This window comes from Papio anubis, chromosome 7, assembly GCF_008728515.1.
Source record: "Papio anubis isolate 15944 chromosome 7, Panubis1.0, whole genome shotgun sequence".
In the NCBI taxonomy this organism is placed as follows: Eukaryota; Metazoa; Chordata; class Mammalia; order Primates; family Cercopithecidae; genus Papio; species Papio anubis.
Genome location: NC_044982.1, coordinates 116199482 through 116211210, shown reverse-complemented (window position 1 = coordinate 116211210; position 11729 = coordinate 116199482). Strand labels below are relative to the sequence as shown.

Here is an 11729-nt window from a genome sequence, read left to right as displayed (position 1 = left end):
TTTTTCTTCATTGCAACTAATAAGTGGCCTTTGGATAGACACTTTAAGACCATATAAATATTCTGTTTCTCATCAAAATTTCCTCTAGAATTAGTATCTACTGATGATCTTGCCTGATCCAATCTTTAGCATGATGATTACAAAATGATGGTTTTCTAACTCCAGTACTCCTTCCACATTCGCTAGTGGACTTCTGGCCTTCTTCAAGAGTCCTCCCTTCTCTCCCATTTATGTGTTTATTATTTGTTATTTATCATTTTCAGTATAGGCTAATTATTATTTTTTTCACAACAGCCTGTTCATAACACATTATTGTATGTAAGTATTTTGGTGTTCACGGTGTCCCAGAGATGGCCAGAGGGAGCCCTTCAAGCTGGCTCATGTCCTTGTGACCTGCTTCCAGCTTTCTTTGAGCACTTTGTTACTTTCTGGCACAAAGATCTGCTCTAGGCTCATCTTGTACTCATCCTGTCCTAGCCCTGGAATCAGCCATTTCTCGAAGGAGCTAGGTATCACATGCTGGGTTTTAAGAGGTCTGCAAAACTTGTTACAAAAATTATAGTCATTACCCTTTCCCTTAATTTCTTGCTTCTCAGGAGCAACCACATTCAACTCTTTAGCTGATTCCATTTTCCTCTGAATTATTAAATAACATGCTTCTACTGCTGCTTCAAGATTTTTCACAAGCACACATATTTTCCATCTCTTTATGCTCTCAATTCATTTACATCATCAATTTGGTTACATCAGTATTCAATATTTACAATATTTTGATGATGTAAGCATTTTTCATAGCTGAACTATGAGTGTCCTGTAATTAAGACTACTTTTCCTTTCCTGAATAAGGTTTTATTTGCCCTGGAATGACCTGTCTTAATTTTTCCATTTGCTTAGGTTTTTGGGCATTATTGTCACCAACTCAAGCCCAAATTCTCAGTTGCTTCCCCAGATCTGCTCATGATATCTCCAGATGCATCAGCAATTTATTCAAGTTCATTTTCTTGAAGTACCTGCCCTTGTAGCCCTCTGACCTGCTCTAGTTTGAGTTGGCTGTGATACAGATGTTATCTCGGGTTCCCCCTCACCATCATCTGGGGAGTTCCCTCATTTGCTTCCTAGATACTCCAGTCTCCGATTCCCACTTTTTTTTTTTTTTTTTTTTTGAGGCAGTGTGTCCCTCTGTCACCCAGGCTAGAGGGCAGTGGCATAATCTCAGCTCACTGCAACCTCCATCTCCTGGGCTCAAGTGATCCTCCCGCCTCAGCCTCCTGAGTAGATGGGACTACAGGCACACGCCACCAGGCCCAGCTAATTTTTGAATTTTTTGCGGAGGTGGGGTTTACCCATGTTGCCCTGGTTGATCTTGAACTCCTGACCTCAAGGAATCCACCCACCTCAGCCTCCCAAAGTGCTGGGATTATAGGCTGAGCCACTGCACCCGGCCCCCATCTCTTTCTACATTTAATCTTTTGTTTTGACGAATCACAGTCTCTAGTAGTTTCCTAACTACTAGTATTCTAAAAACAATATATAAGAAGTACATTTTTGAGACCCTCCATGTCTAAAAATTTATTATACCCTCATCAATAATTGATGATTTGGCTAGATTTAAAATTCTACGTCAGTTAGAATTCCCCCTCAGAAGTTTTGAAAGAGTCCCTGTCTTCTAGCTTCTAATGCTGTAACCAAGAAGCCTAAAGCAATTCTGGTTCTTGACTATTCCCCCTTTCTGGAAGCCTCTCCTCTTTGTCTTTAGTTTCTGAAATTTTGTCATGATGTGAGTTAGTCTGTTTTCATCCACTAGATATTCAATGGGCTCTTTCAATCTGGAAACACAGTCTCCGGTTCTGGAAAACTTTCTTGAATTATTTCTTCGATGATTTTTTTTCCTGTTTTCTTTCTTTTCTCTTTGTGGAACTCCTGTAATTCACATCTTGGACCTAAATTGGGCCCTAATTTTATTTTTTATTTTCATCCATTTAGTTTTCTCCTTCTACTTTCTGAAAGATTTTCTTACAGTTTTCCAATTTACCTTTTTCAGTTTAAAACATTTTTACTATTGTATTTTTAATTTACAAAAGTTCTTTTTTGTTCTCTGAATATTCTTTTCCTATAGCAACCTTTCTTGTTTTGTAGATGTATCATTTTTGAAGAAAATATCTCTGAAGATTAATGGTGAGATTCTATTTTTTAATGTTTTCTTGTCCATAAAAGGTCGGTTTTCTTCATCTTGCCTCTTCCATGTGTTTTCCCCAGGCCTCTGCCTTCCATATTACATGCTTTCCTTAAATGTTCAGTGATTCTTGGTTGTGTCATGAATTATTTTCCAGTCAACCTCACTGAGATATAATTTGTATTTTCATTCCATTGGTATAATTGACATACAACAAATGTTCCAATTTTAATGTAAAGTTCACTACATTTTGACATGTATTGGCACATATGTGACATACATTGGCGGGCATGTGAAAAATAAAATGTGACCCCCACCACAATCAAGACATGAAACACTTCCATTACCCTTGGTGCCCCTTTACAGTCCCCCTCCCACTGCCCCCCTCCAGCCCCAGGGACCCCTGATTTGCTTTATGCCATTATATATTAGTTAACTGACTCTAGAATTTCAGAGGAATGTAGCATATCTAATGTTTTTGAAATTCATCGATCATGTGTGAATCTGTGGTTTACTTTCCTTTTTATTCTATTAATTAATTCTATTATATTAATACACCACACTTTGTTCATTCATTCATTTATTGGTGGACATTTGGCTTGCTTTCAGTTTGGAGCATAAATCTGTTATGAACATTCATGTACAACTCTTTATATGGAAAACCATTTCTGTTTCTCTTGGCTAAATACCAAGTTGTGAAATTACTGTGTTTTATGGCAAGGGTATTCATAACTTTATAAGAAACTGTCGAACTATTTTCCAAAGTGGTTGTACCAGTTGTACACTCTCATCAGCAATGTGAGCATTCTAATTGCTCTGCATTTTCATCAACACTTGGTACTGTCAGTTTTTTAATTTTAGACATCCTAGAGGGTGCCTATTGTTACCTCATTATGGTTCTGATTTGCATTTCCTTGATAATTAATGATGTCGTTTTTTCATGTACTGTCTACTTAAAGGAGTAGGGCACTGAAAACCTGATTAGACATTCAGGCCAGTGGAAAAGCCTTGTCAGCTGAGGGTTTCACAATACAATGGTCCTCCTGGGTCATTTTGCGGATAATCCTGTTATTAATTTCTTAGTTTTTATTTTTCTCTTAGAAACTAAAGTCCTGTAGAAGTTTCTCCCAATTTCCTTTTGGAAGTGTGTATGGTTTCTAGAATTCTGAAATCCAGGTGTGAGAAGAAAGCTAGATGCATCAGCTTCCATGATCTCATCCTTGCCTTCAATTGTGTCTGGTATTTTTTAGCCTAGAGAACTTGTTTTGTACTCTCCAGAGAATAACCCTACAGTTTTCTACAGAGTGAGAGAGGGACTGCTCCCTAGCTGAGCTGAGTGGATGAGGGCATCTGGGGGATATGTGCTTCTTTAACAGACTTTCACCCACCTTTCTCTTTTCAGATCAACTTTTACTCCTACTTCCCAAGGTATCTTGTGCTGCCTGTTTCTGAGCCTTTGGGCTTTGGATAGTGTAAACTGACTAGTTTTTCAGCTATTCAGCTTCCTTGATTGTGAAAATGGTTGCTATGTCATTATGTGCAGCTCCACTGTTGTAAAGGGAAAGATAAAAATGTTTAGTGATTCTCCTAGCATAGAATACCAACAATATAAAGGATGTGACCTCTGTTAGTAAGAACTGGACCAGAAGAGAATTGGGGTTGCTCAAGAGCCATCAAATAGGGCAAGAAAAATGGCAAACAGAGTTCTGACATGGCAGAGCTTGAAGAAAACAGCAGAAAACCACCAAGGGAAGGACTTTGGGGGGTCTAGCTTTGCCCTCAGGCTGCTGAAGACCACTGAATACATGCAGTTCAACCGAATTTGGGATCTAATCTAAGAAGACTTGCCAGTCCTTTGATATCATTACTTCCACTTAAATCAATAGGTTTTTTGGAGTAGTTTTAGATTTACAAAAAAAAATTGAGAGGAGAGTAAACAGAGATCTCCTCACTCATATATATCCCATCATCCCCACCCCAATTTCTTGTATTATGAACATCTTGCATTAGTGTGATACATTTGTTACAGTTGATGAGCCAATAGTGATACATTATTATTAACTAAAGTCTATAGTTTACTTTAGGGTTCCTTCTTGATGTTGTACATTCTATAGACTTTGACAAATGCATAACAACCATGTATCCATCACTGCATATCATACAGAGTAGCTTCACTACCTTAAAAATTCCCTGTGTAGCACCTATTCATCCTTCTCTCCCTCCTTCTTCCCAATCTCCTGGCAACCACTGTCTCCATAGTTTCACCTTTTCCAGAATGTCATATAGTTGGAATCAGTCAGTATGTAGCCTTTTTAGATTGGTTTCTTTCACTTAGTAATATGCATTTAACATTCCTGTGGGTCTTTTCATGGCTTGATAGCTCCTTTCATTTTAGTACTGAATAATACTCTATTGTCTGGTTGTCCCACAGTTTATTTATCCATGCACCTATTCAAGGACATCTTGGTTGCTTCCCAATTTTGAGTAAAGCCACTGCAAACATTTGTATGCTTTATAGGGACATAAGCTTTCAACTCACTCAGGTAAAGAACATAGAGTGCAATTGCTGGTTTATGTCTAGTTTTGTAAGAAGCTGCCAAACTATCTTCTTCCCCCATTTGTTTTTGAGTTCTTGGTTTGGTTTATCTTGAAGTCTGCAGGAGCACATCTACAGGTAATTTTTAAAAGAAGGATATGTGAAGAAGGCGATGTTGATGGTATATTTTCTAAAAATATCTTTCCATGGCCTTTATCCACAGAAGTCACGGTGGCCACACTTAACCATGTTATGTCACAAAGCTTTCCTCTCAAATATTTGTAGATATTACTGTCATGTTCTCTGGCGTTTAATGTTGTTGAGTCTGAGGTCAACCTAATTTTGTCCCTGTAGATAACTGATTTTGTGTGCCTACATCCTTAAAGGAATCTTCTCTGTTAGTAGAATTCAAGAGTGTTATCAGGATGTGCCTGGATGCTGATTTTCTGTGTTACCTTTTGAATGTAGTAAAATTTTCTAATATGCAGACTCAGAACATTTTACCACTTAGGGAAATCTTTTTAGTGGGTCTTCAATTATTGCTTATTTCAAATGTTCTGATTGTTGCCCTGAAAACATCTAATTTACTTAAGGCAGATTCCTAATATATATATATTATATATATATAATTATAAATAATATGTATTATAAATATATATTCCTAATATATATTTATAAATATATATTCCTAATCTATATACATATATATATTACATATGAGAGTTTCATTATATATATACATATATACATATATATACACACACACATATATACATATATATATATATAGTGTGAGACTCTGTCACCCAGGCTGGAGTGCAGTGGTGCGATCTTGGCTCACTGCAGCCCCCTCCTCCTGGGTTCAAGCGGTTCTCCTGCCTCAGCCTCCTGAGTAGCTGGGACTACAGGCGCCCGCCACCATGCCCAGTTAATTTTTTTTTTTTTTTTTTGGTATTTTTAGTAGAGATGGATTTTCACCATGTTGGCCAGGCTGGTCTCAAACTCCTGACCTCAAATGACCCACCTGCCTTAGCATCCCACGGTGCTGGGATTACAGGTGTGAGCCAGCCTGCTCGGCCAGATTCCTAATTTTTAAAATCCTCCCTGTGTATCTTTACCATTTTCATGACTTTTCCTCTTTGAAAAAGTTTCTCATATTTTTTTTTTTCCTTGACATCACTATTTGGGTTTCTCAGGGTTCTTTTTTACTATCTCCAATTTGAATTCGCACACAGGTCATTGCATTTCTTAAAAATTTTAGTGCTTCCTTTGCATATGACTTTCTGCTCTAGCTTTAGAGAGCAGAAATGGGATGTCTTCTTGCATCCCTTAATTAAGGATGCCAATTGATTTTCTATTTTTTCTGATTTTTTTTTAATAAAAATACTGAGTTTTATTTCATGTATATTTTTGTCTCCCCACCATTTCCATGTCTGACCACTGCTACTACTATGTCCTATCATAACATTCCATACATACTTAAAACCAAGCAAAGGGTGGATTTCCATCTTTAAAAACTAAACAGGAATTTTGGACAACACATTCTTGGCAATGGAACCTGGACAACATTTATCAAACATGGTAGGGAAAGTTCTCAGTCTGCATTATAAAAGGACAGCCAAATAGCAACTGTTAGAGAAATGAAGTAAGATGGAAAATTTTTAACAAACTGTTTAAACTATTTTCTTAAAGAGACTTCCTGCACTGCCAGAGATCTTGAATAGCCTCCTGGTCAGTCATCCAGAAACAATTCTTTACATAATTGATGAATTTGGTTGCCACTTTGGGAAGAGAACCACCTTTTTCTGTACTTGCTTACATTTTTGCTTTAATATCTTCTGCGGAACTAGGTCCTTTTGGTGTTTTAGGAGGTTTTTTTCCCCTGTTTTTTGAAGGATTCTTGTCCTTTTGATCTTGGTGTTGATGGTTTTGAGTCTTTTCCATTCTGATTTGACTTCTGTGCATTTTTGGCTGGAGTGTCTTGTATAGATTTCTTCACTGGTGCTTTTTCTTCAGTTTCCTCATCAAAATCTTCTTCCTTCTTCTTCCTTCTCCTTCTTATTCTTCTTCATCAGCAGCAAGTGTTACTTTTTTCTGTGGAAGCTTGCTACCACCTCCAGGAGCAGATCACTTTCCAGATATACTTAAGAGTTTCACATCCTCCTCTTTTTTTTTTTTTTTTTTTAATTTTTAAGACAGAGTCTGGCTCTGTCACCCAGGCTGGAGTGCAGTGGTGCAATCTCGGCTCACTGCAAGCTCCGCCTCCCAGATTCAGGCCATTCTCCTGCCTCAGCCTCCCGAGTAGCTGGGACTACAGGCGCCCGCCACCATGCCTGGCTAATTTTTTGTATTTTTAGTGGAGATGGGGTTTCACCATGTTAGCCAGGATGCTCTCGATCTCTTGACCACGCGATCTGCCCTCCTCGGCCTCCCAAAGTGCTGGGATTACAGGGGTAAGCCACTGCGCCCGGCCATCCTCCTCCTCTTCATCTTCTGACTCTGCATCTTCTTCCACAGCTACTAAATGCTGTCCACTAATGTGCACTGGCCCTGAACCAAGCTTCAACCATAAGACCACTGGTGGTGTTATTTCAAAGCCCCCAAGGGAAACCGTTGACTGTACAGACATTTTCAAAGTTGCCAGTGTTACTTTAATTGAACTGTCTTCGAAATTCATTGTCTCTGCTTCAACAATGTGTAATTCATCCTTTGCACCAGCCCCTAAATTGACTGTTCTTAAAGATAACTGGTGCTCATTTTCATTATTATCCACCTTAAAGTGATTATCTTGATTGGCCTTTAGTTCACAACCAAAAAGATAGCTCTGGGGCCTCAGGGAGCTCATGTCCATGTCCATTGAATCTTCCTGGGGATGGTGGCACACTCTTAGGTGGGAGAGAAGGTGGATAGAGATAAATGACTACTCCAGAGGAGAGCCGTGCAGGATGGAATCACACCAGGGATTTTTTTTTTTTTTTCTGATTTCTATAGTGAATAATATTCTGCTAATCTTATGTTTTTGTAAGTTCTACAAAGGCCCTACTCTACAACCCATTTGGTTTCAGTTGACAGCAGGCAAACTTGCAGAGCTCAGCTCATGGCTAGCTGAATCTCATAAGGTACACCCCCTGGGTCTTCTATAATGGAGCACACCAAAAATTTCAATCCGCAACATGTGTTGTTACCAGGACTCCTCCTATCTCAGACTCTGCCTGCAGCGTTCTGTGGGAGCAGTGTGTTGCAAGAATAAAGCACCTGCACCAGCATCTTTCTTCCCCTCTGTCCTGTTCTGGTGTTTTCTACAAATTAGAATGGCATGTGAAATGGAAATCACCAGTGTCTGGCTCTCATGCCCACTGACCACACTTCTCCCATTGATAAGTCTCCTAGACCAGAATACAAGATGATATTTTAAAAATGTCTTTAATGATACATTTTATTTCTTTAAAATATATTTGTTGAGCACTTCCCTTATGTAGGGTCCTGTTGTAGGCAACAAAAATAGAGCAGTGAGCAAGAAAGGCATGGCCCTGCCCTCAGGGAGCTTCCATCCTGGGTTTGGGTGGGGATGAATGGGAAACAACTGACAACATAATTAATGACTGTAGTTACAGTTGTGATTAGGGGTTCAGAGAAAACATCCAGACCAAGGAGCAGTGGTGGTGGTGGTGGTTCCAGCATAGCTTTCCCTGAATAATTGGTGTTTGAGTTGAGCTCTAAAAGATCAGAATGAATAAATAAGAAGAGAAGGAGAGTTAGGATGTTTCAGGCATAGATCATATACCAAGGCCCTGAGGCAGGAGGACATGGTGGGTTTGAGGGCATTGTAGAAAGTTGATGTGTTTGGAGCTTGGAGGGGAGAAACAAGAAGAGGTAAAGTCATGTTCACTGTTGCAACCCCAGTGCTTGGGTGGAGTAGGGGCTCTATAAATGTTTGTGTCTGATGAATGGAAGATGGTAGTTGTAGCTAATCTGTAAGGAAGTTCCTGATGGTGGGTGTTGGGCTGCCCTCGGCTCTTTCTTGTCCTCACATTTTTACCAGTAATTAGAGTGAGAATGCAGAAGCCATGCCCAGTCAGTCAGGAGATGAGGACATGGGTCAGAGTCAGAGAAGGGCTAAAAGAAGGACAAGCAGCATGTGGCTGAGGCCAAAAGGGAAAGGAAACCACATGGATTTGAAGCAGCTTGGAAAGGTTTGAGACAGGATAGCTTTAGAGGCAGGTCTTGAGGAATGGAGGAGGAGGAATCTTAAGTAGCAAGGAAAGAGGCAAGGAGTAGGAGAATAGAACAAGGCGAACAAAAGCCCCAAGAAAGACACTGGGGGTGTGGTGGTCCCTCTGGACTGCAGGATCAGATGTGTGCATTGTGGGGAGGTTGGATGCTGAGATGGACAAGGCAGCATCTCAGCCGCACTCGGTCAGGAAGAATATGTCCCCAGAATAGATGTGCCCCCTTCTTACAGCCCATCAGGATACAGCCTGGGTCAGCCTTACTCTGTGCACCTGCTTTTCACATTCAAGCACTGAGTGAAAAGTACCTGCATATGTCTTTGGGAGGTGAAGAAAAATGGCCAAAGCTGGGAAGTCCCAAATCTTCAAATGCAGACTTTGCCTCCCACTGCTTCTGAGTGAACTTGAGAATTTGCCCTATCTCATCACTCAGATCTCATCAGCTCAACCTAATAAAAACTCTTCTCCCCAAGTCCTAGAGAACTAGAACTAAGCAAAAGAGGACTGACTCCAGCCCTGACTGCAAGCCATTAGTTTTGATAAACATCTGTGTTGTGGCGCCAGGGCTATTCATTCAACAAACATTTCCTGTATGCCTTCTCTATGCCATGCACACAGGCTGGCATCAGTGCACCTATCTGTTTTGCGCTGAGAACTGTCATAAACAACACCATTTAGGACAAGACACATCCAAGGGAGCAGTCTCTGAGGAAGTGGGTTGGCTTCTCTGAGCACCCTGAAGTCTTGGACATTCATTCACTCTTAGAGGGAGGGAATGGCCAGGAATTGGGGAAGTGAGGCTTCCTCAGAGACTAAGCAGCCACGAGGCTGCAGCTCCCCTCAAACAGGCAGACTTGCACAAACTCAAATGAATTAGAAGTGTAAATTGAGCAGTTCGACTTGGCTTGCACAGTGCAATAAAGATCTGCAAACACTCAGCTCCGTATTGAACCCGAGGCAGGGTGATTAATTCATTATTCACTTCCCAGCCTGGAAGCAAAAGCGTGTATACCCAGGGGCCAGCATGGATGAGCAGAGTCATAAATCACGCCACTTACAAATCTAGCAATGAGAAAATCCACTGGCTGGTGGCGGATGCTCTGCAGGCAGCAAGAGTGGCCTGAGGACCAGCCAGTCGAGGCGGGCCAGTCTGCTCTCTGGAGACAGACCAGTTGGCCAAGCATTTCGCCTTCCAGCCAAGACGGCCAGCCTCTCGGCCACCCGGCTTGGCGTTTCCTGGCCAGACCACAAGGAAACAAACTTTACTCCACCCAGGAGGAATGCTCCTGTGACCTGAAATGGCCTCTCTCAAATGTAGACAAAGTACTAGGAATAGCATTAGTATTTCTCTAGAAGGCTGCTATGGTCCAGTTGTGATAAACCACTATCCACCCCTCTCCTTGGGCTGTTCTGGGTTCCAAATCCTTCCGCCCCAGCCAGAGGGCCAACCTGGTGTCTGCTCAGCGTCCTCCAATCCAAGTCCCTGGATATCATCGGCTGCCAACCTTGAGCCTGGGCCGTTGCCCTCCAATCTCTGCTAGCTTCGGGACAGGATGCTTTGGGGATCTGAATTTCACTGAGAGCTGCTGATACCAGCCAGCAAAGGGCTTTTTAGCCCCTATTTGAATATAAGGTAGCTCTTCAAATATTTGATAATTCTTTCTCTTCCAAGTAAAACGCCCTCAGTTTCCTCAATTATTCCTCATATTTCAAGATTTCTAAAGCCCCTTCAATGACCAGGAAGGCCTTCCATTTTGATATTGACTATTTTCCACTTTACATTTGCTCTTAAGTCTCCAAAATCTCAGAAAGGGACCCAGTACTTCCTGTGTGTTCTTGTTCTTGTCATGAGAGAACAATAACATTAAGACTCATTATGTATGGGGCACTTTATACTTATTGTCTCATTTAAACTTTCATGATGAGCTGGTGAAGTAGTTTTTAACTCCAGTTTACAGAGGAGGAAACTGAGGCTTAAAGAGGTAAAATGGCTTGCCAGGATTGAGCCTTTGGTCAGCCTGACTCCAGAGATTGTGCTTCTAAACCTTATGATATGCTGTCTCCCTCACCCACAGCCTGACACCCTGACATCTGATTCAGGGCCTGCCACACCTGGTAACTACTTTCCCAGGAGCCAGGCTGAGCTTTGAGAGGCTGGCCAAAGCTCTCTTCTTTCTTTTCAAAAAATTTTTATTTGGCTGGGTGCAGTGGCTCACAACTGTAATCCCAGCACTTTGGGAGGCCAAGGCAGGAGGATCACCTAGGTCAGAAGTTTGAGACCAGCCTGGCCAACATGGTGAAACCCCATCTCTACTAAAATACAAAAATTAGCCAGGTGTGGTAGTGTGCGCCTGTAGCCCCAGCTACTTGGGACACTGAGGCAGGAGAATTGCTTGAGCCTGGGAGGTGGAGGTTGCAGTGAGCTGAGATTACATCCCTGCACTCCAGCCTGGGTGACAGAGCAAGTCTCTGTCTCACCCCCCTGCAAAAAAAAAAGTTATTTTGAGACAGGGACTCGCTCTGTCACCTAGGCTAGAGTGCAATGGCGTGATCTCGGCTCACTGCTCACTGCAGCCTCAACCTGCTGAGCTCAAGTGATCCTCCCATCTCAGTCTCCCAAGAAGCTGGGACCACAGGCACATGCCACTATGTCTGGCTAATTTATTGTTATATTTTGTAGAGATGGGGTCTCCCTCTGTTGTCCAGGCTAAGCCATTTAATTGCTATCCAATTCAGCATCAAAAAAATAATAAACTAAGGTAAAAAAAATCAATAACAGCATTGTTCATAC

The 11729-nt window shown here is 41.4% G+C and overlaps 1 pseudogene; it reads right to left on the bottom strand.

Annotated features, from left to right (window-relative positions):
• Window positions 1–5747: 5747 nt before the first annotated feature.
• Window positions 5748–11729, bottom strand: part of LOC116275906 — a 64668-nt pseudogene continuing 58686 nt past the window's right edge.